Source organism: Mesocricetus auratus, unplaced genomic scaffold (assembly GCF_017639785.1).
Source record: "Mesocricetus auratus isolate SY011 unplaced genomic scaffold, BCM_Maur_2.0 Super-Scaffold_100014, whole genome shotgun sequence".
In the NCBI taxonomy this organism is placed as follows: Eukaryota; Metazoa; Chordata; class Mammalia; order Rodentia; family Cricetidae; genus Mesocricetus; species Mesocricetus auratus.
The window spans coordinates 19,238,391-19,249,664 of record NW_024429197.1 but is presented as its reverse complement, the minus strand read 5'-3'; positions in this window follow the sequence as shown (position 1 = coordinate 19,249,664).

Sequence of the window (11,274 nt, the reverse complement as noted above, 5' to 3'; positions counted from 1 at the left end):
TGCTTATCAGATATTACAAAAACAAAGAATTCATTTAGTAACCACACTGAAAACATGCTACTTTGCATGTATTACACTTAAGATTGTGTCTTTAATCTGTAAGCTTTTGAATTACATATTAAGTTCTAACACAGCTCTGCTCAATTTTTAGAGTCCCAGGCAAGTAGGGGGCTGAATGTCCTAGAATCAGTTTAAAACAGCCATTTACAAAGCAATCATTTAAAGTGTTTTGATTCAAACATATTTAAGTGAGTCTCGACTTTATTAAAATAATTTTTTAAAAAGTCTGAAACTTTTTTTTTAATGTCTTGGTTTAAATCTTTGTCAAGACTCATCAAATTCCCCACCTAAGTTCAGAAAGCTCCAGCAGCGTCAATTAAACTGCATATTTAAGTTTCAAGATGACAGGCAGCTATTTAAGGATGTAGACTGCCTTGGGTTTTCCCCAGGCCTCCGACAGGCAAGTGCTGTACAAACGTATTTCAGAAACAGCCGCCTGCCCGTATCTACCTGCTACACGCTTCTAGAGCAGCCGCCTCTCTCTGTATGGGAAATGTTTCTTCTAGCAAAGACCGCCAGTCCGAGAAGGACCCACCCATATGTCCTGGGTCTCCCTTGTCTCCTGGGGGGCGGGGGGGGGGCGGCGGTGACTAGGATGAGATGCAGACATGCAGTCACCGCCATTTTGGGTGAGTGGGCTTGGCCAGTTTGGGTCTCAGCTTACTTTCACTTTCCTGTCCCTTTGTGATTACTTTGTTTCTAACATCTACATCCTCGTGACCCTCCATTGTTGATGAAATAATTTAATTGGTGGCTGGGGAAGAAACACCCAATTTCTAAATGTAGTCTGGGCACCATTCATTTACATTTTGAATCCTTGAAAGGCTGAATTACATTCAATTTAAAAGATTTTTTAAAAATTATTTTTCAATATATGTAGGTGTGTCTTGTGTACCAGAATGCAGGTGTCCTTAGGCCAAAGGATGGCATCAGATCCTTTGGAGCTGGAGTCACAAATATATGTCACCTGACAGAGTACTGGGAGCCAAACTCAGGTCCTCTGGAAGAAAAGCAAGTGCTTTTCATCTCGGAGCCATCTTTTCAGTCCCTACATATGATCTTATTTTGTTGTATTTTATTTTGACTTTATGTAGCCCTGGCTGTCCTGAAACTCATTCTGTAGACCAGGCTGGCCTTGAACTCAGAGATCTGCAGAGATCTGACTTTGCCTCCCAAGTGCTGGGATTAATGATGTACGCCATCACTGCCTGGCCAGTTTATTGTCAGGATTTATGATGTTTTGCCTGCAGATATGTAAATACATTGTGTGCACGACCAGGTCCCCTGGAGCTAGAGTTACAGATGATTGTGAGTCACCATGTGAATGCTGGGGATTGTCCTCTGCAAGTGTGACCAGTACCCTTAACTGAACTGTCTCTCTAACCCCCCATCAAGTTTTAACCTGCATGTATTCTAAGGCCAGAGATCGAAAGGTTAAAATATATTGTTTTTATTTTATAACAATAACCAGATGAAGTTTTTGGCTAAGTAACAAACTTCATGTACTTTGTCGAGTGAAAACTTACAAAATTCCTTCACTCTTTTCCTTGTAATCTCTACTAAGATCTTAAATCATCCCATTAAGATGAAAACTCGCGATGCACAAACACAGCGACCCTTTCAAACTGCTTAACAAGTCCAAGTGCTGAAAATGTTATAAAGTGGGCAGTTCAAAACTGGATTTGAGAAGAAAACCTTTGCTTTTCTTTTACCAAGATGTCCCATTACTGAAGTTCTGCCTCTTGGCAATCTTAATTCCCAGAAACATTTCTTTAAAATAGACTGAGGTGAAAAGGTAAGATGAGATCGCAAGCTGCTTCCAGGTTGGCCCATTGCTCCCCTCCAGTAAGAGTTCCTGTACAGTAAGAGTTCCTGTACAGTTAAGAGTTCCTGTACAGTTAAGAGTTCCTGTACAGTTAAGAGTTCCTGTACAGTTAAGAGTTCCTGTACAGTTAAGAGTTCCTGTATAGTTAAGAGTTCCTGTACAGTTCCCCTAATAAGTACAGTAACAAGACCACAGAGCACAACAGGAGGGAGAGGCCACAGCATCATAGTTTCAAACATACAACATAGTTTCAGCACTGGCTGCTATCAATAAACAAAATAGCTAATAAAACTCTCACCAAATTGCATGGATCAGTTGGGGAGCCTATTACAGACATATTGTTTATTTACAAACATGGATATTGAATTATCAGAGACCCTACAGCTAACATTGCTGTAAACACTAGTTTGAGCTTGGTAATTTTCACTATGAACTTACTTGTGAAATTATTGGGTAGACAGAAGACAGGCATTAGCAGGTATGGAGACTACCTAGGATGGGCCCCCTCCTCAGCATTAGCTTTGGATGTTATCACCCATTTCCTTTGTAGCAAGAAAGGAACTCATTATGATTGTTCCTCCTCAAGATTCAAAATACCCTGTGGAATGGAGGAGGGTGGAGGGACCAGGTCTTTATTGAATACAGTGAGAAAGAGCCACTTTTTACTGGCCAAAAGAACACCGAGTTCTACCTCTGGCTCACGGTGGTGACATGACATTCTGCTCGGTCCCAAAAGTGAGGATGTTACATCTTATTGGCCCCTCCCTCCTTGCAGGCGCTTACAGGGCTATCACTGTTGTTTGTGCACTTTTATTAATTCTAAATCAGGAGCAGTAGCTTGCCCTGCACTCAACCTTTCTCTTCAGATACTTAATGAAAGGGAAACAAGTCCACCCTCAGGTGGTCTACTCTCAACGGAGACCCTCACCCATGCAGCTTATCACACTCTGTCTCTGAGCTTGCTTGCTTTTTTAGTTCCTGACTCAATAAGGAATCCGTCTTCCTCTCCTCCACCTCCTTCCTTCTGACAGCAAGACTTCCAGCAAACTTGCCCTGATTTTCTTTCAAAACTGCAGTGAGGAGGTCCTTAAGCTTCCTTCTGAGTTCAGTTAGAACATTATTAATGACTGAGTCCTATAAAGAACCAGTAACTCTTTCCTGATAACATAGCCAGGTATCCAAATACCTAATTTTAAGACATTCTTTAAGCAAAATGTAGGGTTCAGCATGGTGACACATGCTTTTAATCCCAGTACTCCTGAGGCAGAGGCAGGCAGATGTCTGTGAGTTTGAGACCAGCTGGGTTTACATAGATGGTTCTAGGCTATGCAGGGCTACTACACAGGGAGGCCATCTCAAAAACAAAAGCAAAACAAAACATCTCAACGATGACAAAATATATAGTATTTCATTTGAATGAAGGCTCAAAATTCATGAAATGAATTAATCTTCAAAATTTACATTTTAAGCCTGCCTAGCAAAAAGCAGTTTGGAGATTCCCGAGTACTTGATAAAAGCATACACTAAACAATTTAATCATCTTCTAAGCTGTAAGATATCTCTCTTGTAAACCCTGTGAGATTTTTCTCAGCCCCAGCATGGCCATGCACTGTGCCAGAAACACAGATGGACATGTCTTTCTACAAGGGTGGAATTTACTGATAGCAAATAAAGTCACAAGGCTTAGCAGTTTCCTTCACATTTTTTCATTACATTTTTAAAAGTATGTGTACATGTGTTAAGTATGTGGGAGTCGTGCATGCGAGTGTGGGCACCTACAGATCCCAGTGGTATCAAATTCGCTGGAGCTGGAGTGATAGGCAGTTGTGGACCACCTGATGTGGGTGCTGGGAGCTGAATCCAGGTCCTCCGCAAGAACAGTAGACTTTTAACCATCTCGCCACTTGTGACTGAGCAGTTTCTGTCATAATCTGTCTACCTTGGTAGCCTGGCCAAGGTGAATGAAGGTTCTTTTATTCCAATCTTAATTACTAGCATTAACTCTCATATCACACAGCACAGGGCACACAGCAACTATACCTATATACGTTTACGTAGATTTCAGAACGAGTTATAACTCAGTTCAAGAGGTTTCAAAAGTGGGTTGAGGGAGTCTGTATTGAGATAACGAACCAGACTAGTTCTGGGAGCAGGTTGCTGATGGCTCTGCTGAGTCGGGCTTGAGAGTGAAGCTTCTGAGTTTGGTCGTGAGGTGAAAACAGGAAACTGGAAATGACCGCTCAGGAACAGGCTGGGTGAAGAGGTGGCAGGCAGTTGAGTAGGCTATGTCCCCACAGCAGGGACAGAGTCAAGCTGAAACCCAAGAGATACTCAGGAGATGATCAGGAGTCCTTGGTCCTTGATGCACACACACGGGGCATCAGATGACAGGTTGAGGTAGGGTCATATCACGTCAGTGTTAGGAGTCCATCAGTTTATGGAGCCCAGGTAAGGGAATACACTCTTTCTTTATTTTGATGTATCTAATAAGCTCTTGGGTCTGGTTTTCCTGATACAGTTTTAATACATCCATGTTGTAGGGTGAAAAGGGCCAAGGAAAAAACACCCTGCCCCTGACTAGACCCCAGGAGCAGGGCTTGAAATTCCACCAATCCCTGAGCTTGCCCCAGAATCAGACCACGAATATCCACCAATCTCAAACCCTCTTCCCAAGAAACCCCACACAAGCTCTGTACCCTGTTTAGTTTGCTGCTGCTTCTCACCCTAGAGGTAGCCATCCTTCTGGATCCCTCCTTCTGGATCAATCTCTTGAGTGAGGTTTGCTGTGCAGCTTGACACGTCTACTGAAGACAGCCCAGCTGCAACAACTTCTGCTGGGGAAGCTTTCCCCTTGTGCAGCCAAGTTGTTACACTCCTGGGGACTACCCTGGACCTGAGCAGAGCTGTAACGACTTCGATGGGGGAAACCTTTCCCTGGAACAGAGCTGTAAGCTGCTGTCCTTACAGTGACTTTATGATACTCCTTGACCTCCAACTGCCAGGATACTTTTTCATCCAAGCTTACACATGTGCCCCCACAGATTCATTATTCCCTTCCTAGTCCCCGGAGACATGCAAGTTCCTATCCACCCAGGGGACTGCTGTCACCCTTCTCTCTCAAAATAGAGTCAAAACTACTTGTAAAGGTCTGACTTACAGGGCAACACAGAGTCAGAAGAAGAAAACAAAACAGCATTGACCGGGCGGTGGTGGCACACACCTTTAACCACAGCACTCAGGAGGCAGAGGCAGGTGGATCTCAATGAGTTCCAGGCCAGCCTGGTCTACAAAGCAAGAGAAATCCTGTCTCAAAACAGCCAAACAACAACAAAAAAAAATCCAATGAAGTATTATAAAATACGGAATCACTCAGAGTAGGGCATAGCCTGACCTCAACATTTCATTTTCAGGTTTAACAATTCAAAGTGTCAGACGCAATTCTGAAAGCAAGCAAGTTCAAAATTAACATATCCATTAGTTGACCTTTATAGAGAGTCCCTGAAGGAAATCCAGTAAGTTTCAGATTTGCTAAATTCTTGCATCTTTGCTAACCGATTTTTTGAAGGAAGAGAAAAAAAAAAAAAGAACAACTCCGAGGATTAATATAGCCTAAAAAAAAAGTCTCCAAAAAATGCACATGTAGGTCTGTATATCTATGAACATGATCATCTTGTAAAGGTATGCCAAGTGACTGGAGTTTGTTACTTGTTTTTAGGAAGTACAGTTGTAGACTGATTGCACCAAGCTGCATTAGATGCCATCGTAAGAACCATAGGAAAAGCAGAGTGTTGGTGGTGCGCGGCCTTTAGTCCCCAGCACTGGGGAGGCAGAGGCAGGTGGATCTCTGTGGGTTCGAGGCCAATTGGTCTACAGAGTGAGTGCCAGGATAGGCTCCAAAACAATACAGAGAAACCCTGTCTGGAAAAACCAAACAAAAAAAAATAAGTAAACAAGCATAGGAAAGACTTCCTGTATTCTGTGGTCATGTTACTCACACCAGTGACCTCCTTGATACCCCTGCCTCCCTATCTCAAATGAGTCTACAGAGTTGTACTGGCTCAGCAAAACCCAAGAAGCCCTTCCTGCCATAGGCCAGATACCCAAATAGTCTAAGACCCACCGTACAAATGGCATAATAGTTCAAAAAATAGTTCTATAATACTGAAACAACTCAGAAGAACTAGGAAAGACAAAGCCAATCACCAAGAAAAGTCACCAGGAATGGTTCCAAAGGACACCAAAGTGCTCAAAAGAGCCCCAAACAAAATGGAAGGCAAAGTGTTAGGTACAGTGGCTGGGGAAGATGCTGCAGGACCAAACTTTCTGAAGAGTTCCAAACAAATTCTATAAGCTCCTTTGTTTCACCAAAGAGGCAAAAAAACAGGGTGTTGGCTGAAGTGAAAACCTAAGAAAACTCCTTGGAATAAAGTAATTCTGGCTGTGCTGTGGACAATCTTTCCATGTGGAGTCATCTTGCTGTGAACAGCTGCTACTCACAGTATTCAGGCTGGTGACCAAAGCAGTTACCACGATTATTAAGGACAAAAGCCACGTCCTGACATCTCTAACTAGCCGTGTCTAATCATCCATCTCCAATTCCCTAGAGAACTCTGTCCTCCTGCCTGTGACACACATTTCACCTACCCATAGGATGCCTGTGTCCCTCCATATACAGGTGGTATTTATGGATGCTGCTATTCCTAACATCAACAGTCACAGGGACCAAAGACTTGTATGGGCTTTAGCCTAAATCACAACCCTCTCCACTAATCCCTGTCCACACAAGGTAGCTAAAAAACTGGGACTGTGCAGCAAGTTCATTGGTTCCCAGACCAGGGCAATGGTGCAGTGTGGGGACTTTGAAAATGAGTGGTGTCCTCGGAACACAACAGTGGGGAGAGAATGACCCCTGAAAACTCTGATCCCCACGGGGAAGACTTGAAGAGGAAGCCCTGGTCTTCAGGAGAGTGAGAGGAGGAAGTGGGCTTCCAAGCTTTGGGCTCTCACATTTGAAGACTGGGAGAGAGAGTTTTATGGGTGAGCCCCAAAGAATTTGGGAGCCAAACCTTGGGCCTAAAACCCTTGGATGTCAGATTTCTAATGGTCGCTCCAGCTAACAGTAGGATGAACAATGCATGGGCTAGCCAGAATTGGGCTGACCCACCTTTACCAGCACTGGGGAAACTAGGACATAGTTTCCTACTTGTAGGGTCAACAGGTAAGTGCCAGGGCCCTCACCTTGGTGACTTGGCTTCTTCCAGTAGCTCTGCCAGATGCTTGAAGTCAGGGAGCAGGCTTGCAGAGTGCAGCAGAAGCTCTCTTCAAAAGTCATGGATGTTTTTCCCAAGAAAAAGCCTGAGGCAATAACAACTGAAATCTATTTAAGAGTAAAGACCACGTTTTTGCTTAGCAAGAAAACCAAGAAAGCCATTCAAATCCACAAGATACTAGGAAGGTACAGAAGATACCTACAGAAGCTAAAGCCATATGTTGTCCATAAGGTGCTAAAAATATTGTTTTCAGGGAAGATCTAGGACATGGTGTGGAACCTTTACAGAGGGTTTGGTGAGACAGGACCAAGTAGAAAGCCACAAGTAGCATCAGATGTACCAAACAAACTAGTGGCCTTGAAGGACACATTTTGGAGGGCATAAAGATCCAGCTGAAATCAGTTAGTGTGGGCAAGCAGTGTCAGAATTACAGCCAAGAGAAGTGTGGCAATTACAGTTGTCATAGAAAGGAAACAGAAGCTTGAGTTAGCTGGATTCCTCCAGCATAAGACATTCTTTGGAAGACAAATGAGGGAATCGAGCCCGTTACCCTGGAAGAAACCAAACCAAGTTTGGTAAAGAGAAGGAAGGTCTTGGTCTCGGAGTTTTCAGCCAAAGAGGATCATGTAGAGTTCTGTCCTGGCACCAACAGAAGGTTAACTATAGCCACTGGCTTCAGTATTGTCATAGAGAAGAGGCCACAAGAAGCCTGGTAACGAAGGAGAAGGGGTAGTGAGACCCTATCCCACTGTGGTGTAACCCAGTAATGTCAGATGGTGGGAGAACTACTACTGATCAAAAAGAAGTGCTTCTATGAGCAGGGTACTTCACAGAGGCTCAAGGGGCAACTCCAGTAAGACACAAGGAAACAAGATGCAGACACATCTCCTAAGCTCTGTGCACATGATGATGCTGGCTTAGGCCCTGAGAGCTGAGAATTTAAGTTCCTAGATGAGAAGCTGGAGATGTGGGGCGGTGAATGTCACACCAGTTTAGGAGAAAGAGGTGGGCTACCCAATACGGTTAGAAAATACCTGTGTCAGGTAGCTCTGAAAATCTCCATGGAAACCAAGCATCAGGCAGTCAATGATAGGTAGGCACCCTTGCCTTAAAAGTAGTCACTTCTCTGGGAAAGAATGACATAGATTTAATGTAGTGAATTTGAGGTCCCCTTTGGCGAGCACTGTGACTCAAAGACATGACAGCAGTTGACACTAGAGAAGCGAGATAATTTCTCTCTCCTGTCCAGAGCACTAGGAAAGCCTTGTCGTTCAGTCAGAGCTTCACCAGGACAGTGAGGGCACCTGGCACAAAGATCAGAGCAACTACAAGCCACCACCTGTGGCATCAGAGTCCCTGGGCTTCAAGGCTTTCCTTCCTTCATCCAAAAAGAAGAAAATGGCATTCCTACTTTCTATTAAGGAGAATTAGGACAAACCAGGGTAATCTGGTTTCAACACAGGCTTCATCCACGCTGAGCCATCCTGATTGTGTGCTGGAAGATTTCCTTGCTCCACAGCTTATCAAGCCCTGGAGCCCATTTAAAACCCTGCATTCCCGTTAGGTGGCCTCTGCTCTGGTGCTTGACTCAGGGCCGTAGGATGGGCTTGGAGACCTTTGAAGGCTGAAAACTCCTGGTAGTACTTAAAGAACTCTTGGCTCTGATGGCTGGACTCTTGAACTCTGGGTACGCTCATGCCACCATTGTGGTGGTATATTATTTATATTAATTAAAGCTTGCCTGAGGGTTAAGAATGCAAAGCTAGCTAGCTACAAGCCAGAGGTCAGGTAGTGATGGCACACGTCTTTAATCCCAGGACTCAGGAGACCAAGGCAGACACATCTCTGTTAGTTTAAGGGACACACTGAACTACATGAAATTTATCCAGTCCAAAAGAGAAACAGAGCTTACACAAAGGTGATCTCAGCACTTGGGATTCCATGCCTTCAATCCCAACACTAGGGAGGTGGAGACAGGAGTGATATTGAGAGACCCCAACTCAATATTTTTAGACCCCCTAGCAACTAGTGCAGCACAGAGTAACTTGCTCTTCTGCCCTCTCCTGAGAAACCAGTGACCTCAAGATAAACTTAAAAGATAACACTCCCTGATCTAGGAACTAGCTCACCACATTCCTGTACAATGCCCAAAGAATGCTTGCTTGAGATAACCTATCACCTTCCTGTTAAGGCATGAACTATCTCACTTAACTTCCCCATCCTTTATGGTGTTTACCTAACTCCCCCATTCTTTATGGTTTTTCCATTAAAAAAAACCCCAACTGCAACTACTGGGGGTCGAACTCTTCTGCCCCTGTGAGGGTTACGAGCTCGGCCCCAGTGCACTGGTTCCCTGAATAAACCTCGTGTGCTTGCATCAAGAACGGTCTCTCGCCGGGCGGTGGTGGCGCATGCCTTTAATCCCAGCACTCGGGAGGCAGAGGCAGGTGGCTCTCTGTGAGTTCGAGGCCAGGCTGGTCCAACAGCCTCCAAAACAATACAGAGAAACCCTGTCTGGTAAAAAAAAAAAAAAAAAAAAGTCTCTCTTGAATTATTGGGATGTCGGCTTATCCCGAGACTTGAGTGAGGGTCTCCCCACTCTGGGGGGGTCTTTCAATATGGCTGGGTGGAGAGAGGTTTAAAAGGAAGAAGCAAGGGATCTCATGTGAAGATGTAGTCTCCAGTCATGTTGAGGAGAGGCAGCAGTCTAGGACTGCAGTCTCAGGTTTGGTGGAGAACATTGTACTCTGAGGATTCTTAGAGCTGGCTGGATCACCCTTTCAGTCTGAGGAAGAGGTAAGAGTTAGTGACTGGCAGCTTTGCTTTTCTGATCTTCAGCTTGAACCCCAATTATCTGTCTGTGTATTTATTATTTGTGTTACAACCACGAAGAAGGGTGAGGGATGCAGGCTCCTCTGGAACATTCTTTCTCTGCCTCAAGACTCAGAGGGTTTGAGACTGTGACTGGGGCAGCACTCCTGCCAAATACATCCTGTCTTGAAGACAAGTCTTGTAGGGTACCCTGTGACTTTAGCTTTCATGTCTGCTTTGGCCAGCCCTCCTGAGACTGACTGTGCTCATTACATCCAGCTGAGAACATTCCTTCACCATCACATTGGCAAATCTCCCTTCCCTTTTCCCAATGCAGGCAGTCATTGGCCTATGTATCCTGTCCCAAGAAGACACCTTATTCCCAAAGTTCAAACATAGGTCTTTTAGAAAGTTCCATCCTCAGCCAGGCGGTGGTGGGTGCACGCCTTTAATCCCAGCACTCGGGAGGCAGAGGCAGGCGGATCTCTGTGAGTTCGAGGCCAGGCTGGACCGACAGTCTCCAAAACAATACAGAGAAACCCTGTCTCATAAAACCAAAAAAAAAAAAAAAAAAAAAAAAAGAAAGTTCCATCCTCTAGTCACTGGTAAATGCCCTGGTTCTTAACTGTTGGCCTCAGTAACAGGAGGTCCTGTAGATGGAAGGGGCATTCATTTCAAAAGTTTCATCTCAAGTGTCTTGAAGTCACTCTAAGTCACTCTAAGGGGTTCTTTTGGAGGGGGTTATCCTTTAGAAATTGTTCCCCACATCTGGTTACTTCTAGCCATTGACCCAAAGTGCCAGGTCCTTTACAAATGCCCCATCAAAGGAAGTCTTTGAGGTCATTGCAACTTAACCTCCTTGGTGAATTAACTGTTGGCCTCAGCACTGGAAGGTCCTTATTAGCAGGGGGAAGACTTACACAGAAGCCATTTCTCCAGGGGTTTCCTGTAGCCATCCTCAGCCAACTGCAGATGCTCGCTTGGGAAAATCTGTTTTTTAAAAGGGCATGTTTTAAAATGTTGCAACCCCAAATCGCTGGAGAAAGCACTGTCGGCTTAGATGTTGCATCTTGAATCCCTCGGCCCAGTAGGAATTCTGCCTTGGAGGGATCCCCAGAGGGAACTGTGATCTTTGATCCTTCCTCTCAGCAAGAGAAAGGGCCCTTCAGTCACTCTAGATTCACCGTTGTGGCTCATTTTAAAGAACTGGCGTGACCCTCAGAATCGGGAGGAAGATGATTGTTGGATGCCAGTCTTTTAGGCTCTTAATCAAGCTGGCACCTTTTTCTTTCTGCCCCTTCTTTTCTC